This window comes from Pelophylax lessonae, assembly GCF_965119305.1.
Source record: "Pelophylax lessonae genome assembly, chromosome: 11".
NCBI classification, from domain to species: domain Eukaryota; kingdom Metazoa; phylum Chordata; class Amphibia; order Anura; family Ranidae; genus Pelophylax; species Pelophylax lessonae.
In genome coordinates this window covers 237,887,243-237,906,418 of record NC_138778.1, presented here as the reverse complement: position 1 = coordinate 237,906,418, position 19,176 = coordinate 237,887,243, and the positions used below count along the sequence as shown (strand labels likewise).

The window sequence follows — 19,176 nt, the reverse complement described above, 5'->3', positions numbered from 1 at the left end:
TAAGGGTGTTGAAGGCACCGTCTCCGGTGAAGAGGCCCGCCGCATCCTCATCCTTATCCGGGGGAGAGGGCAGCGTAGTCGGGGAGAGGCTTATTTTTCCCCGCTGCGAGGCTGGGCACCATCCTGTCCGGCCTGGGAGAGCAGGGTTCTGGCGGCGCTGTGCGGAGTAGGTAGCGTTTGATAGAGCTCTGTTGGAAGTCTGCAGGGTCAGCGGGGTGAAAGCTGTCCTCCGACATGCGGATTGTAGGTGTAGCTGGCCTGTAAAGCTCTCTGCTGGAGCTGAACGATCCCAGGGTTTAGCACCGCATGACCTCCATGTGCGGATTAGGAGCGGTGAGTTCCAAAAGGATGTTTAAGCGTGGATATAACTTGTAATAGCTGCAAAGGTAAAATGCTATGAGATACGCCTGTTCACAAGGCAAGAAATTGGCATAAATAGGAGCACCATTGAGAATGTTGTGGAGTTTTCAATGAGGCCCAGGTGCAATGCTCTGCAGGATGCTGGAAGGTGTGATAGAGGCTTCTGCCATTCTGAATTGCCAGTTGCTGTCTTTTTAAGTACACCCCTGGTGGATGTGAGGAGGTAGGCAGTTATAGGTGTCGGGACTATGTGAGGAGGTGAGGAAAGTCTTTGCCCAGCTGCCAGGTCCCGCTTCCGGGGATGTAGTTTAGGAAAATGCGGTGAAGCCTTGCCCAGGCCTCAGCTCCCGCTGATGTGGGGATCAAGCTGTTGGTACAAGTGTCCGGAGTAAGCGGCCACCCAGTCTCTGGTCCGGGGTGGCGATAGGTACAACAGTCCGGTCCCAGGCACAGAAGAGGCTCCCTTGGGAGTCTGAGAGCCGCCGGCGGGCAAGGGAGTACAGGTAAGATGGCGGCCGGGAGCAACAAGGTAGGCCCTGGTACGTGGGATACGGTCCCCAAATTGATAACGGGCCAGATTGGGAAGAAGGGGGGCTATGCAGGGGGGTAGCCCAATATGTTAAAGTCTTTTGAGCCTACCTTCCTCCCTGAGCTCATGGCACTAGGCTGATGTACAGGGGGCGGGGTCACAAGTAGGCCGCGGGAGCTGTTTTGAGATGATCCGACTAGGTGGGCACAGAATAGGGGTACGAGGTGCAGTCTTGAGGTGTGCTCTATGCAGCGGTGGGGTGTGAGGTCATGTCTTGGCTGGAATCAGGTGGATGGCAAAGGATTTTCTTCCATCAGCACAGGAGCTCCTTCTCTGTGCGACCAGTGTGGCTGACGTCCGGCCCTTACTGCTTTACAGCTTTTTTCACTCCAAGATTAATTTTATTTATATAAGCATTTAAGGAATTGCTTTTACTTTAAGAGATCTCCACCACCATTCCTATGTGACCATTACATCCTTGCAATTTATGTTTTTTTTTTTTTTTGAAAAACAAGCGTTTATTGAAGTATGCACAAGTACAAAAAGGTAAAGTCATAGGGACAATGGTACATATGATAAGAGCAAGCATACAGTGACATACCTCCAACAAACACAAAACAAATGGCATATCAAACAGCAAAGGTGGAGCATTGAAATGGGAAGGGAAAAAAAAAACCCAACCAGTTAACAACTCTACATCTGAGTAAAGGGCAGTAGTCTAGGTAAGGGCTACACGACTGGGAGAGGACCAAGGTTAGGGGAGTAACACAGGATTCCAGGAGTGCTGCGATAAAGGGTATATGGCAGCTACGGGGAACCCAGAATAGGAGAAATCCGCGGTAGCTCAGGAAGGGGGGGGGGGTGTCACAAGTAGAGTCAGCCTGAAGCCACCTATCCCAAATTTTGTGATACCGAGTCGGGCAACCCCTATGCAGGTATATAATTTTCTTCTATGGGAGAGAGCTATTAACCTCTGTAATCCAAAGAGCTAATGTGGGGGGAGAACGCTGGATCCACATCCGAGCCAGTAACTTTCGCGCGCTAAACAGGGTCTCCTGAAGGAACCTAATAGTGTGTCTGTCCATGTCCCCGTCAGGGAGTATACCCAACAGGCAGATCTTAGCGTCCAGCGTCACGGGGGCACCCATCTGGTCATGGAGAAACTTCACCACCTGTTCCCAAAACCTGTGAACATGGGGACACTGCCACAACAAGTGGGTGAACGTGTCAACCGCGAGACGGCATCGGGGACACGTGGGGTCACGGGAAGAGTCAAATTTAGCCAATCTGTCCAATGATAAGTAAGCCCTATGGACAATGTACACCTGTGTGAGGCGGTCGGCCGCTCTGGGGGAGACCAAGGTGCATCCCTCCAGAGCGTCGCTCCACTCCCCATCATCCACAGCTCCCACGTCAGTTACCCAAGCATCTCGAAGGCCATAAGCCAGGCGAGAGGCCGCGCCCGAAATAAAAGTGTCATAAAAAACTGTGATATGTTTGCTCGATTCCTGGCCCCCCACCATCTCCAGAATATCCGGGGAGGGAAGGGAAGGGATACCCGTGGGAAACTGAGCCCGGAGGACATGTCTCAACTGCATTTAGCGAAATTGCATAGTGAGGGGTAGAGAGAACTCCGCACCAATTGCACAAACGATTTAATCACGCCATTGCGAAGCACATGGGACAGATAATAAATACCCCGATCCATCCAGACACAGGGATCAGTAATCTGCAGTAGTTCCGGCAGGTTTCTATTGTACCACAGGGGAGTAGAAACATGCACGACCGGGCCATCAGTTCTGGTGAGCGCGACCTCCCAAACATTCCTGAAATGGGCCGAGGTTCTACCGCGCCAGGAAGACCCGACGCCCCGCGCATGATATCACAGAATGGGTGGGGAAGTCGGGTACCCAGTCTATAATATGCCAGGGAGAGGTACCTCTCATGGTCTAGATTGTTCATGTGATAGATGTGGGACAGTTGAGCTGCAAGGTAGTAAGAACTAAAATCAGGGACCGCTAGACCCCCCAATTTCGTCGGTTTCTGCGTGTGACGCCACGCGAGTTTCTGACGGGAAGAGCCCCATATAAACGTTTTAAGGAGTCTATCCATCACAATAAAATAGCGCAGCGGGATATAAACAGGGGAATGCCAAAGCAGATATAGGATCTTGGGGAGGAGAACCATCTTGACAAGAGCCACGCGTCCCGCCACCCCCAGTGGAAGCCTCGCCCAGGTTATCTGCAGTGGTTATCTGAAGTGCCCAAAGGGCAATTACTTAGAATCAGAAGAAATTGCCAGTCAGAACAGGATTATTTGCAACAATCTAACATGTTAATTGAAAGATTTAAAGATAAAGGATACAAACAGAATACCTTGAATCGGATCCAACAGAAAGTTATTAACATTGATAGAAAAGAATTATTAAAATCCAAAAACAAAACCAAGAAACCTTACCAAACAGCATTCTGTACAGATTTTAATCAGCAGTATAAACAACTAGAAAATATTTTTAAATCCCACTGGCCCATTTTAATGAGAGCTGACATATAAAAACATACTTCCGAACAAACCCCAATTTATTTATAGAAGACCCCCGATTTTAAAAGATAAAATTGCTAAAAATATCCCGGACCCCCCCAAAAAAAACGGTCACGTTCTTAGACCAAAAAGGTTATTTTAGGTGCGGCAAGTGCGTAATCTGCCGTACATGTAAAACGAATAACAAATCTAGGAAAGAAACACATTTTAAATCCACAATCACAAAACGCCAGTATAAAATAGATAGATTCATCACCTGTAGAAGCACCCACGTGACGTATCTATTAGAATGTGAATGTGGTCTTCAATACGTTGGCCGTTCCACCAGAGAACTGAGAGTCAGGCTGAGGGAGCATATCAGTAATATAAAAAAAGGTTTTAAAAAACATAGTTTATCTAATCATTTCAGGCTCCACCATAATAAAGATCCCAGCAAACTCAAATTTTGTGCCATAGACAAAATAGAAAAACATTGGAGGGGAACTAATATGAAGAGATCCATTTCTCAGAACGAGACTGTAATGGAACCATCGACCCACACCATACTTGTGGTCTTCCGTCAGTATGTGGCTTCCTCCAGTCTGGTCATAGATGGAGATATTCCAGACGCCCTACATACAAAAACTAGCCTGAACTTAGCTTGTATGTCTCTGAAAGCAACTCACTCTTTATTAAACACAGGCACAAAAGATAAAAACTCAGGGGACAATCCCCCCTCCCCCTCTTTGCATAATAACAACACACTGGGCGGGGAACTACATTCTGTAACATGGCACACAGGTGTATTCAACTTTCCAACAGTAGACAGTCTATAGGAAGCAGAGGCGTAACTAGGGTCTCCAGCGCCCTTGGCGAGCAGCTTTATCGGCGCCCCCCCCAGAAAGAGAGAGCGTTTGACAGAGAGAGACAGAGGGGGAGGGTTTGACAGAGAGAATGAATAGGGGTAAGTTTGATGGGCCAGTCAACCCGCATAATAGTCTCAGGATTTAGAGTTAAACAATTGCTTGTTTAGGAATTAATTTTTGTAATATCTTTCTTTGATAAACGTTATGTGTTTTTTTAACAAATGGTATGTACCACTTCCCCCATACCACACAAACTCCAGCAGTAAAAGGAGACAGGGAGAGAGGGGGTGACAGGGAGAGAGAAGGGTGACAGGGAGTGAGAGGAGGGTGACACAGAGAGAGAGGGGGTGACAGGGAGAGAGAGGGGGGTGACAGGGAGAGAGAGGGGGTGACAGGGAGAGAGAGGGGGTGACAGGGAGAGAGAGAGGGGGGTGACAGAGAGAGAGAGAGAGGGGGGAGACACAGAGAGAGAGGGGGTGACACAGAGAGAGAGAGAGAGGGGTGACACAGAGAGAGAGAGGGGTGACACAGAGAGAGAGAGGGGTGACACAGAGAGAGAGGGGTGACAGAGAGAGAGAGGGGGGAGACAGGGAGAGAGACAGAGAGAGGAGGGTGACACAGAGAGAGAGGGGGATGACACAGAGAGAGAGAGGGGTGACACAGAGAGTGGGGTGACACAGAGAGAGAGGGGGTGACACAGAGAGAGAGAGGGGGGTGACAGAGAGAGAGCGGGGGTGACACAGAGAGAGAGGGGTGACACAGAGAGAGGGGGGTGACACAGAGAGAGAGAGGGGGGTGACAGGGAGAGAGAGGGGGGTGACACAGAGAGAGAGGGGGTGACAGGGAGAGAGAGGGGGGTGACAGGGAGAGAGAGGGGGTGACAGGGAGAGAGAGGGGGTGACAGGGAGAGAGAGAGGGGGGTGACAGAGAGAGAGAGAGAGGGGGGAGACACAGAGAGAGAGGGGGTGACACAGAGAGAGAGAGAGGGGTGACACAGAGAGAGAGAGGGGTGACACAGAGAGAGAGAGGGGTGACACAGAGAGAGAGGGGTGACAGAGAGAGAGAGGGGGGAGACAGGGAGAGAGACAGAGAGAGGAGGGTGACACAGAGAGAGAGGGGGATGACACAGAGAGAGAGAGGGGTGACACAGAGAGTGGGGTGACACAGAGAGAGAGGGGGTGACACAGAGAGAGAGAGGGGGGTGACAGAGAGAGAGCGGGGGTGACACAGAGAGAGAGGGGTGACACAGAGAGAGGGGGGTGACACAGAGAGAGAGAGGGGTGACACAGAGAGAAAGGGGGATGACACAGAGAGTGGGGTGACACAGAGAGTGGGGTGACAGAGAGAGAGGGGGGTAACACAGAGAGAGGTGGGTGACACAGAGAGAGAGGGGGTGACACAGAGAGAGAGGGGGGTGACACAGAGAGAGAGGGGGTGACACAGAGAGTGGGGTGACAGAGAGAGAGGGGGGTGACACAGAGAGTGGGGTGACACAGAGAGTGGGGTGACAGAGAGGGGGATGACACAGAGAGGGGGGTGACACAGAGAGAGAGGGGGTGACACAGAGAGAGAGGGGGTGACAGAGAGAGAGAGGGGTGTGACACAAAGAGAGAGGGGGGTGACACAGAGAGTGGGGTGACACAGAGAGTGAGGGGGTGACAGAGAGAGAGAGAGAGGGGGTGACACAGAGAGAGATGGGGGTGACACAGAGAGAGAGGGGGTGACACAGAGAGAGAGGGGGGTGACACAGAGAGAGAGGGGGGGTGACACAGAGAGGGGGGTGACACAGAGAGAGAGAGGGGTGACACCGAGAGAGAGGGGGGTGACAGAGAGAGAGAGAGGGGTGACACAGAGAGAGAGGGGGGTGACACAGAGAGAGAGAGGGGGTGACAGAGAGAGAGAGAGAGGGGGTGACAGAGAGAGAGAGGGGTGTGACACAGAGAGGGGGGTGACACCGAGAGAGAGAGAGAGAGAGGGGGTGACACAGAGAGAGAGGGGGGTGACACAGAGAGAGAGGGGGTGACACAGAGAGAGAGGGGGGTGACACAGAGAGAGAGGGGGGTGACACAGAGAGAGAGGGGGTGACAGAGAGAGAGATGGGGGTGACACAGAGAGAGAGGGGGTGACAGAGAGAGAGAGGGGGGTGACAGAGAGAGAGAGGGGGTGACACAGAGAGAGAGAGGGGGGTGACACAGAGAGAGAGGGGGGTGACAGAGAGAGAGAGAGAGGGGGTGACACAGAGAGAGAGAGGGGGTGACACAGAGAGAGGGGGGGTGACACAGAGAGAGAGGGGGGTGACACAGAGAGAGAGGGGGTGACACAGAGAGAGAGGGGGTGACACAGAGAGAGAGGGGGTGACAGAGAGAGAGATGGGGGTGACACAGAGAGAGAGGGGGTGACAGAGAGAGAGAGGGGGGTGACAGAGAGAGAGAGGGGGTGACACAGAGAGAGAGAGGGGGGTGACACAGAGAGAGAGAGGGGGGTGACACAGAGAGAGAGGGGGGGTGACAGAGAGAGAGAGGGGGTGACACAGAGAGAGAGAGGGGGTGACACAGAGAGAGAGAGGGGGTGACAGAGAGAGAGAGGGGGTGACACAGAGAGAGAGGGGGGTGACACAGAGAGAGAGGGGGTGACACAGAGAGAGAGGGGGGTGACACAGAGAGGGGGGTGACACAGAGAGAGAGAGGGGGTGACACAGAGAGAGAGGGGGTGACACAGAGAGAGAGGGGGTGACAGGGAGAGAGAGGGGGGACACACAGCAGCTCTCTGTACCTGAGAGGCCAGCCAGGCCTTCCGTGACTGCAGAGTGTATTCACCCCCCGCTGAACTTCCTGGAGCTGACTAGAGGAGCCGAATGATGGTCATGTGGGCGGAGCCCTGTGACGAGGGGAGCCGCCCATCCACGGAGCTCCAACAATGACTGACTCCTGGCCCTGGACACAGTCAGAGAGCAGCGAGCTGCAGCTTCCGGGATTGGAGAGAGGGGGGCGCCGGCCGCCGGGGACGCAGGCTGAAAGGAGGAGCGGTAATTCACTGCGTCTGCTACACTACGCTGCAAGTGTTTTTGCGCCCCCCCCTCGGCCTGCGCCCCTGGCGGGCGCCGTTCTGGCCAACCCCACGGTACGCCCCTGATAGGAAGGGTGGCTGGAGAAATCCTTCCTCCCCTCTAGAAGCTAATACACATGTACATCCCATAATAGGTTGATCATAAGGCAGACAGAAGAACAATAGAACAAAGGAATGCAGGTACTTAACAATAACAAACCCCACCCCCATCTCAACCTATCTAGCAGAGGTCTATGGGACACCATTTCCAATATTATAACAGTCTGAAATTGTTCATCTTTATATATTTCTCTGAGGAATATTGTTCTTAAATATTGCGGTTATAGGTTCAACACAAACCACACATACAGAACCCAGGATAGCCGGGGTAACACCAAATGCTGAGTCCGGTGTGGTTTTACAGGGATTCTGATTAGTGCAGACCCAACTGGGGTTCTTGGTCACCCTGTGCCCCTAATAGACACAGGGGACTTACACATAAGAGGAGACTAGGGGGCAGAGAGAGGGTTTTCCCAACCCCTCTAAGGTAAGCTGAGTTCCACAAGACCTCCAACCAAAGTGACTCCCGTCACAGAGACCCGTTGGATACACAGGTTGGGTAGTATGACACCCAAAGGACTGAATGTGGAATTAGATATAAACTGTTTTATTAATGATTTTTAATATTTTAATATGCACTTATTTATATTTTTAATATTTTAAGTATTTAAACTTGGAACTAATAAACTTAACCATAGATATATATATTTATTGATTTTAATGATTTCAGCAGCTTTGTAGTTATATTGTATTTTAGACATTTATTTCAATCGAATTGGATCATGATTGTAATGTGTATGGTACACGCATAAGCCATTCCCATAGATGCAGTACTTATTTATGACCACTAGAGGTCAGTATGCATTTGTTACAATAATAGTAGCCGTATTAGTTGCATATAACGGCTGCTATTAGCATTATTTAATTACAGATTATATATCCATTTACTGTATATATTGTAGCAATTTGCTGTAAAAGCAATTCACAATTGATTTTAAGATCCTCAGTATATCGGATTTAAACCAGCCATCGATCGTAGCCGATTGGAGCAAGGCAAGGAAGAAGGAGTGGCTTACGTGTATAATAAAGTCCCTTGTACGCTCAGTACGTTAGCTACAGATGACGCTGTGATTGACAGCGAAACGTGTCTAGCAATTGGCTGAGCGGACTGCCACATCATATCCTGCCGGTGGAGCGCACGCTGCGGGAGCAGCGAACCACCGTGCCGTGTCTTACATGCCCATATTTCTACTATGTTTGTGAGAGTATTTCTTGTCTGTTCAAATAAAATTGGTTAAAACGTTCTTCACTATGGATGGTTCTTCTTTTCTATGAGGGAACTCTGGGATAATTTATTTACACCACCAAGGATCTCACCAACGTTATCACGGATTATATTGCAAACCATTATTATATGCTTCCTACCAACCGCATTGTGGTTGAGATGATAAGATCTTATCTGCATAATTACATCAGCAGCCCACACCGCCAGTCAGATCAAGCCCAGCCAGTTGGTTTTACTCTCTTTTACAAGCTATTAAGTCCAGATACCATCAACCCTAGCACTTACATGAGCTACCCCTGAAGAAGAAGAGAAAGTTATTATCTTCGAAACATGTCGGGTTAAAGTTCTAGTGTCTGGTTGTATCTCTGTCATCTGGTCATGCTTGTATATGTTTTTATTTCTCTATTGTTTGCACATATTTAATAAAATATCACTTTTTTGATCTTTATATCAATTTATCGATTGATCTATATTTTTGTGCCTTAAAAGTCCCACTCAGGGGAACCCCCCCCCCCTTTTTCCTATAAACCGCATTGTTGTAAGTAGAAAACCACAGGTGGATCATCCCCATTCACGCACATAGAAAGCACAGGAGCACCTTATCTGCACTTTGATGGACTTTAAATGGACTTTATAATTTATATGAATTTGAATTATTTATATGTGATTTTGCGAAATTTGCACGGTATATTTAGTATTTTTGCACATTGTTGCAATTAGATTATGTATTTAATACACTATCCTATACGCATTGTTTAAGCAGCGCTGCAACACTGAGTTTACATCTTGACAAGAGCCACGCGTCCCGCCACCCCCGGTGGAAGTCTCGCCCAGGCCTGAGTCTTAAGTTTTATTAAGTCGAACAGGGGCTCTATGTTGAGTGAAATATAGTCCAACGAGGACCGGGTAACTAGAACACCAAGATATTTGAAACAAACAGGCCACTCTCTGCAGTGTCATAGCCGCCTGGGAGGCATCAGGGGGAAACGGATCAATGGGGAGAATCTGGGATTTCTCCCAATTGATCGTGAGGCCTGAAAAAGTGCCAAAATGTTCAATAAGAGCTAGAGCAGAGGCCAGGGAGGGGCCAGCATCAGCAAGGTACAAGACCATGTCATCCGCATATAGACCAACCTTGTCAACATGTACACCAGAGAGGAGACCCTGAATTCAATTAGCTGCAAGTACTCCATTCAAGTACAGTGAAGAGATATTGCAGGAAACTGAAGAGATTGAAGAGATACTGCAAGAGATTGGCTTGGAGTTTGCAACTGACTCATCTGTATTTTTTGCTGGCCATTGCTTGAGAAGGGGAAAGGAATTTGGTCAGGTGTTTGCTATTTGCATTTGCTAATGAGACTAGCCCATTAAGGTGTTACAATTGTTGCTGGGGGAGGAGCTGTGAAGGAGTGTGTATATATAGAGAAATACTAATTAGCTGGCCTAATTCAATTAGCTGCAAGTACACCATTCAAGTACAGTGAAGAGATATTGCAGGAGATAGTCAGGAGGAAGGCTGGAAGGTGGAAAACGAAAAAAAAAAGGTAAGATTTGTTTGACTTAAATTTAAATTTTTATTTTTTTTTCTCCTCTTTAAAATGGCAGACTTGGTTCAGTGCAGGAATTGTTGTGCATTTATTTCATGTTCCACTCTTTGGAGATTCGGATGCTGTCAGATCTGTAGACAATTCTCCTTACTGCAGCAGGAAATTGCATTTTTGAAATCAGAGATATTTAAATTATCTGTTAAACAAACTCCAGCTGGGACTGCTGCAATGCCACTGCCACAGAGGACCCCCAGAAATGGCAGATGGGTTACTGTAGGTTCTGGAAGACTTAGAGTGGTGGATAGAAGACAAGTCCCACAGTCGGTGATTCTCCATAATTCATTTGCAGCACTCTCAGAATGTAAGGACAACATGGATATGGACTCAAGCACAGAGGGTGAGAAACCATCGACTCCTATGTCTAATGTATGCAAGACTGCAGCCAAGGACAAAAACGAATTATTTTACAAGTCATGTGTCCACAGATAGCAGCCATCTTGGCCATGACGTATCCATTTAGGGTGTGCCCCTATCCTCAATTGACTAATTCATTTGGAAGGATTGGGAAACAGGGATTTCGGGCACAAGAGTTTTTTAAAAAAAAAAAAAAAAAAAAATTTTCTTTTATTCAACAAAAAACTAAATATTTTAAAATCATAGAAAAATACAGGCAGATAATTGTGTATTGAGGACACAGTGAGACCACAAAACAATGGTCTATGTTGTACAATATCTCAGTACATAGAACTTATAAAAGTAATTTACATACAGTTCAGAGTACAAGATCATTAATAGTCATATAATTCTTGGAAACGTGTTACTCGATATCAGAAGAGAACCGCCGGCGGACACCCAAGTAGTATGGTGCCGGTCAGCGGGGTCAACTGAGAGTATAAGTTAACATTCACCATGTAACATATGACATTTGCTCGACATGTTTCGCTTTCTTAGACAAAAAAGCTTCGTCTGGAGCATATCATTTCTTTTGTCTGTACATATAGTAATCAGGCACATATCTCAATTTCCATAGAGAATTCTTTAACGAGGAGGACTGTGCGTTTTAGGAAGCTCAAACATAGGCAATGTATAGTGACATAGTAGTGAGGGTAATCACTCCATGTCTCTTATCAAACTTGGAAAGGACCAGAGCTTAATGTAGGGAGCGTATCTCCTCTGCTTGTATATAGGCCCTTGCCACGCTGTTCCCAGCTTCCGCACAGTCCTCACCGGATGGGGAACCTCCACCAATGGTGGAGGTTCGATAAGTTTGATAAGAGACATGGAGTGATTACCCTCACTACTATGTCACTATACATTGCCTATGTTTGAGCTTCCTAAAACGCACAGTCCTCCTCGTTAAAGAATTCTCTATGGAAATTGAGATATGTGCCTGATTACTATATGTACAGACAAAAGAAATGATATGCTCCAGACGAAGCTTTTTTGTCTAAGAAAGCGAAACATGTCGAGCAAAGGTCATATGTTACATGGTGAATGTTAACTTATACTCTCAGTTGACCCCGCTGACCGGCACCATACTACTTGGGTGTCCGCCGGCGGTTCTCTTCTGATATCGAGTAACACGTTTCCAAGAATTATATGACTACTAATGATCTTGTACTCTGAACTGTATGTAAATTACTTTTATAAGTTCTATGTACTGAGATATTGTACAACATAGACCATTTTTTTGTGGTCTCACTGTGTCCTCAATACACAATTATCTGCCTGTATCTTTCTATGATTTTAAAATATTTAGTTTTTTGTTGAATAAAAGAAAATTTTTTTTTTTTTTTTTTTTTAAAAAAACTCTTGTGCCCGAAATCCCTGTTTCCCAATCCTTCCACAAGGACAAAAACGATAAAGTGAAGTCTCAAAGGAAGCAGCTGTTGCTGGGTGATTCAATCATAAGAAGTGTGGAGCTTAAAGAAAATGGTTTTGTGAGATGTCTCCCTGGTGCTACTGCTAGACGAGATAGAAGACGTATTATTAATATTGTTAAGCAAGCAAAGCAGGAAGGGGACGTGGATGTTCTTGTCCATCTAGGGACAAATGACCTGGCTTGCAATGAAGTGTCAGAGGTGAAAAAATCTTTTATCACACTTGGAAATGACGTACAGGATTTTGCATCCACCATTTCATTTTCTGAAGTTCTGCCTGTGCATAATGTTCAGAATGATAGGCAGAGGCGCATAAAGGAGTTCAACATATGGCTTAGTAAATGGTGCCAAGAGCAAGGATTTGGCTTTGTTTCTCATGATAGCTCTACTTGGAATAGAAAGGAACTGTACAAAAAAGATGGTTTGCATCTTTCTCTCAAAGGAACAAATGTACTTAGTGAACAACTCCAAGAATTTGCGAAAGAGTATTTAAACTAGGAAGGGGGGGCAAAAGAGTGAAAATACAAGAGTCCAATTGCCCCCCGAAACAATGCCAGAACAGGTCAGAAGCACAGAGGTTAAGAAATGATAATCTCAGAGTCCTGTCTGCAAATGCTCGCAGTTTAGGTAAAAAAATCAATGAACTTGGGTCAATACTGGCATCTGAGAATGTAGATTTAGTGGCTGGTACGGAGACATGGTTTAATGAAAGAAATGACTGGGACATAACCATACCAGGATACTCTTTATACAGAAGAGACAGAGAAGGCAAGAAAGGAGGAGGAGTGGCCCTGTATGTGAAAGATAGCATTAATCTAACCTAATACAAGTTGGTGAGGCCAACATAGAGTCAGTTTGGGTTACGTTGCAGTTTGCTAATCATGCAGTAACTCGTGTAGGTGTGATATATAGACCACCTGGTCAAGTTAAAGAACTAGATGATCTACTAGTTGAAGAAATAGCTAAAATGACAATGAAAGGAGAAGTTATTATTGGAGATTTCAATCTTCCAGATATAAACTGGAAAACCAAAATAGCAAGTTCTACCAGGAGTACAGATATTCTAAATTCCCTACTGGGGTTGTCTCTGCAACAAGTGGTTGAGGAGCCAACCCGGAGGGAGGCCATTTTGGATTTGGTATTCACAAATGGGGATTCGGTATATGATGTCATTGTAGGCGAAACCTTGGGATCTAGTGATCACCAGTCAGTGTGGTTTAATATAAGAACTGTGAAAGAATCACACCACACAAAAACAAAAGTTTTAGATTTTAGAAAAACAGACTTTTCAAAAATGAAATTAGTCATAAATGAGTCCTTATCAGACTGGAACGGATTACATGGAGTCCAGGAGAAATGGGACTACTTAAAAGGTGCATTATTGAAGGCAACAGAAAATTGCATTAGACTTGTCAGTAAAAGCAAAAAAAGGAAGAGACCACTGTGGTACTCAGCAGAAGTGGCCCAAATCATTAAAAATAAAAAGCTAGCATTTTGTAATTATAAAAAAACCCAGAGCAATGAAGATAAGGAAATCTACAAGATTAGGCAGAAAGAGGCCAAGCAAGTTATAAGAACTTCTAAAGCGCAGGCAGAAGAAAAACTAGCTCAGTCTATGAAAAAGGGGGATAAGACATTCTTCAGATATATAAATGAAAAAAGGAAATTAAAACAAGGAATAACTAAATTAAAAACAAAGGACGGAAGGTATGTAGAAGAGAATAAAGGGCTAGCCGACTGCCTTAATGAATACTTCTGTTCAGTTTTTACAGAAGAAAAAGGAAAAGGACCTCCACTTGAAAGGATGACTAATGAATCGTTTGATGCATGTGTCTTTACAGAGGAAGACGTTCTAAGATTGCTGTCTAAAGTGAAGACAAATAAGTCACAGGGTCCTGATGAGATACACCCAAAATTATTAAAAGAGCTTAGTGGTGAGCTGGCAAAACCATTAACAGATCTATTTAACCAATCATTAGTAACAGGAGTCGTCCCGGAAGATTGGAAATTGGCAAATGTCGTGCCCATTCACAAGAAAGGTAGTAGGGAGGAATCGAGCAACTATAGACCAGTGAGTCTGACATCAATAGTAGGCAAATTAATGGAAACCCTATTAAAGGATAGGATTGTGGAACATCTTAAATCCCATGGATTGCAAGATGAAAAACAACATGGGTTTACTTCAGGGAGATCATGTCAAACAAATCTTATAGATTTTTTTGACTGGGTGACTAAAATAATAGACGGTGGAGGTGCAGTAGACATTGCATATCTAGATTTTAGTAAGGCTTTTGACACTGTCCCACATAGAAGACTTATCAATAAACTGCAGTCATTGAGCATGGACTCCCATATTGTTGAGTGGATTAGGCAGTGGCTGAGTGACAGACAACAGAGGGTTGTAGTCAATGGAGAACATTCAGAACAAGGTCATGTTACCAGTGGGGTACCTCAGGGATCTGTACTGGGACCAATTTTGTTTAATATCTTCATAAGTGATATTGCAAAAGGCCTCGATGGTAAGGTTTGTCTTTTTGCTGATGACACAAAGATATGTAACAGGGTTGATGTTCCTGGAGGGAAACGCCAAATGGAAAAGGATTTAGGAAAACTAGAAGAATGGTCAGAACTCTGGCAACTGAAATTTAATGTGGATAAGTGCAAGATAATGCACCTGGGGCGTAAAAACCCAAGGGCAGAATATAGAATATTTAACACAGTCCTGACCTCAGTATCTGAGGAAAGGGATTTAGGAGTAATTATTTCAGAAGACTTAAAGGTGGGAAGACAATGTAATAGAGCAGCACGAAATGCCAGCAGAATGCTTGGATGTATAGGGAGAGGTATAAGCAGTAGAAAGAGAGAAGTGCTTATGCCGCTGTACAGAACACTGGTGAGACCTCACTTGGAGTATTGTGCGCAGTACTGGAGGCCATATCTCCAGAAGGATATAGATACTCTAGAGAGAGTTCAGAGAAGAGCTACTAAACTAGTACATGGATTGCAGGAAAAAACTTACCAGGAAAGGTTAAAGGACCTTAACATGTATAGCTTGGAAGAAAGAAGAGACAGAGGGGATATGATAGAAACTTTTAAATACATAAAGGGAATCAACTCGGTAAAGGAGGAGAGCATATTTAAAAGAAGAAAAACTACCACAAGAGGACACAGTTTTAAATTAGAGGGGCAAAGGTTTAAAAGTAATATGAGGAAGTATTACTTTACTGAGAGAGTAGTGGATGCATGGAATAACCTTCCTGCAGAAGTGGTAGCTGCAAATACAGTGAAGGAGTTTAAGCATGCATGGGATAGGCATAAGGCTATCCTTCATATAAGATAGGGCCAGGGACTATTCATAGGATTCAGATATATTGGGCAGACTAGATGGGCCAAATGGTTCTTATCTGCCGACACATTCTATGTTTCTATGTTTCTATATGCCAGGATGTTCTCTGATGGCCATGGCCAAGGGCTCAACCGCAATGGCATAGAGCAGCGGTGAGATCGGACACCCCTGCCGCGTCCCCCTGGTAAGGGGGAACGAGTCTGACACCCACCCATTGGCCACCACTCGAGCACTGGGGTTCTGATAGAGAAGTGTAATCCATTTAATAAAGCGGGGCCCAAACCCAAACCTCCGCAAACAGCGCCATAAATACCGCCACTCGACAAAATCAAAGGCCTTGGCTGCATCGAGTGTAACTATCACCTTAGTACCCACTGTGTCATGAGAGGCCTGGATATTCATAAACAAGCGACGTGTATTACAAGCGGTATTTTTAGTGGGCATGAAGCCTGTTTGATCCGGGTGGACAAGGGACAGAATAACCTTGTTAAGGCGGATGGCCAATATTTTAGCCAGGACTTTCACATCGCATTGCAGAAGGGATATAGGACGGTAGCATTCCGGATAATGGGGATCCTTACCAGGTTTGGGAATGAGGACAATAAGGGCCTCACTCATGGAAGGGGGTATAGCACCTGCCTCAAACATCGCATTGTACAATTCCAGGAGTTTAGGGGCCAGGGAGTCCGCATATTGGAGATAGAATTCAACTGGGAGCCCGTCAGAGCCGGGGGCCTTGGATCGAGCAAACGCAGACAAGGCCTCTGTAACATCGTCCAATGTCAAGGGAGCATCAAGCATAGCATTCTGCTCCTCAGTCAGTGCAGGGAAGGTGAGAGGGTCAAGGAGATCCGCTAGGTCACTATCGTCATATTGAACCCTGGTCGTGTAAACATCCTTAAAATACCTAGCAAATTCCCCCGCAACAGCCACGGGATCCAACGGATCACCCTGGGAGACACGGGAAAGAGCAATGACCGAGGGGGGGGTCTATCTTCCATATCGACCAAGTATACCAGTAGTTTACCCGCCCGCTCCCCATGTTGGTACGCCCGTTGCTTACAAAAAACAGTTTGCGATGAGCCCGTTCCCGGCACAGCTGCTCCACAACCCTGGTTTGTAGTTTCAATCGGGCCAAAGAATCAGGGGAAGGTGAGAGAGCGTACCGACGCTCATACTCAGCCAGGCTCTCCTCCGCTGCAGAATGAGCCAATCTAGAGGCCCGCTTGAACCTAGAAATCCATTCAGTGAGAAGCAGTCTGGCATGACCCTTAAACGATTCCCACGCAATAAGGGGGCTGGCAGATGGTGCATTAACAGAAAAAAAGTGTTCCCACTCAGTTCCCAGGCCAGCCAAAACCGGGACCACCGTGAACCAAAACGGGTTCAACCGCCACCCCCGAGGGGGGGACGGTGCAAACGGGGTAATCTCAATCCAATAAGGAGCATGATCCGACAGTAAACGGGGCCCAAATCTGGCAGACCTGAGACGAGGAACTAACACCTGCGAGATCCATATAGCATCAATGCGTGACATGGTGGAGTGAGTGACAGAGAAACAGGAATATGCCCGTTTTGAGGGGAACAAACATCCCCATGAATCCAGTAGGCCGAAGCCCTGTAGTAACCGGCAAAAACGAGTGTCTCGGGGGGGAGAGGGAGGGGGAGGAGCGGGTACGGGACCCTGGCGGTCCAGCCAGGGATCAGACACCATATTATAGTCTCCCATCCAGATGGCCGGGATGGAGGGGAAACGGGACATAAACTGAAGGCCCTCCACCAATAACGAGGCCGCATAGGGGGGGGGGGACATACCAAGCCAGGAGTAACAATGCATGCCCACCCACCGAACAGTGAATAAAGACATACCTGCCCTGGGGATCTGTAAGCACCTCCAATGGCACAAAGGGTACCGATTTAGATATAAGGAGCGTGACCACTCTCGAGTACGAGGAATGCGTGGCATGGTACATCCAGCCCACTCAAGGGAGACGAAGAGCACGACATAGTTGGCCCTCAGCATGTGTCTCCACCAATGCCACAACATCCACTCGACTGTCCTTGAGGTAGGAAAAAACAACAGCAGGTTTAATTTTGTCATGAAGACCACGCACGTTCCACGTGATCACTTTTAGGGTGGCCATAGTAGGGGGGAGCAAATCGGAATGAACAGAAGTACAGATGTGATCCCCAGGGCAGACAGGTCCTCCCAGCACACAGAATAACACATAAAGTACAAGATGTAGCACCAGAATAAAAGCAGATATGCGAGCTCCACACACATATTAAGCCATAAAATAGACCAAAAAACAACCCTCAAAACCCATAGAACCCTCCCAGCTCCACATAAACCCCAACACATGGGAGCATGTAACCCAGAACATCAACCAAACATGGCTCAACCCGCAGGACCGCAGGGTAGGGGCAACCCAAAGAGTCAGTCCTGGGGCAGAAGAGCAACTGGGGCGAACATCCTCTGAAGTGTGGTCCCTGCTGAGGGACCCAAAAGTGAGCAGGTGTAGAAAGTCTGGTAAAAGCATGAGCCACAAAAAGCAGTCCCGGCAGTAAAGTTCCTGAGAGAAGAGGGCCCATCCAGCCCTAAAGGGGTAGTAGCAATCCACAGAAACAAGGCACAAAAAAATGGTAAGGAATAGAAGAGGGGGGGGGGGAGAGAACCAGGCATTAGGCAATCGCAGCATTTATTGGGGCAGACTGTCCAACCATGCAACAGCAGCATCAGGATCCTCAAAAAAGTGGACCCGGTCCTCTCCCACCACCCGCAAGCGTGCAGGGTACAGCATAGAGTATTTGTAGTTACGCACCCGGAGGCACCGTTTAATGTCCATGAACTTGCTGCGTTGTTTCTGTACCTGATTTCTGTGCAGAAAAGTCCGGGAAAGCCATAACGTTGATGTTATTGAAGGGGATATTGCCTTTCTCCCTAGCAAGTCTAAGAACAGCATCACGATCCCTAAAATTCAGGAGTTTAGCAATAAAAACTCGCAGGGGGGGGGCTACCGGAGGGGGTTTCTTGGCCGGCATTCTGTGTGCACGTTCAACCACAAATGCATGGGAGAACTCTGCACGGCCATACGTAGCAATGAGAAGTTCCTCCAAAAACTTGGACGGGTGAGACCCCTCAGTCCCCTCAGGCAAGCCGATGAAGCAGAGATTATTGCGCCTTATGAAGGAGCTGCTGGATATCCCTGGAGGCAACACAGCGTCCTCCACTAGGCCCACCTTGTCCTCCACCTCAGTAACACAGCCACGGAGCTTTTGCATTTCCTGGCGAATGAGGGAAATATCCACCTTCACTTCCTCCAGTTTAGCAGTGAGGGAAGTTTGATAGGCAGAGATGGCTTCAAGAAGCTGGCTATGGCGGGCATCAGTAGTGGGAGAGCCGCCGGAGGCGGACGGGGAGCCGCCATTTTGGGCCTGAGCACAGCTCTCCATTCGGCGGAATTTGTCCAGTTTTTGAGCCGCCTCGGAGGGTTTCTTAGGAGGAGACTGTCAGGAACGCTTCCTGAGCATGTGCTGTCATGAGTCTGCAACCTAAAGGGTTAACCTAGAGCAGACTAATTGCAATAATTGGCAAACAGGCTGCCTTATTTAAACAGCTCAGCAGCACTGCACTTTGCTGTGTTGTCTTCAGCTCTCCTGTGTTCTGAACCTGCTTCCTGTTGATTTCCTGTCTGATACCTGTTGACCTTTGGCTCGTCCCTGACTTCGATTGTTTGC

The 19,176-nt window shown here is 47.1% G+C and overlaps 1 protein-coding gene across 1 annotated transcript in view; it reads left to right on the top strand.

Annotated features, from left to right (window-relative positions):
* Positions 1–19,176, top strand: part of LOC309567520 (uncharacterized protein) — a gene marked incomplete at its 5' end in the record, with an annotated part of 1,161,679 nt that overhangs the window by 549,488 nt on the left and 593,015 nt on the right. The window lies entirely within an intron of this gene.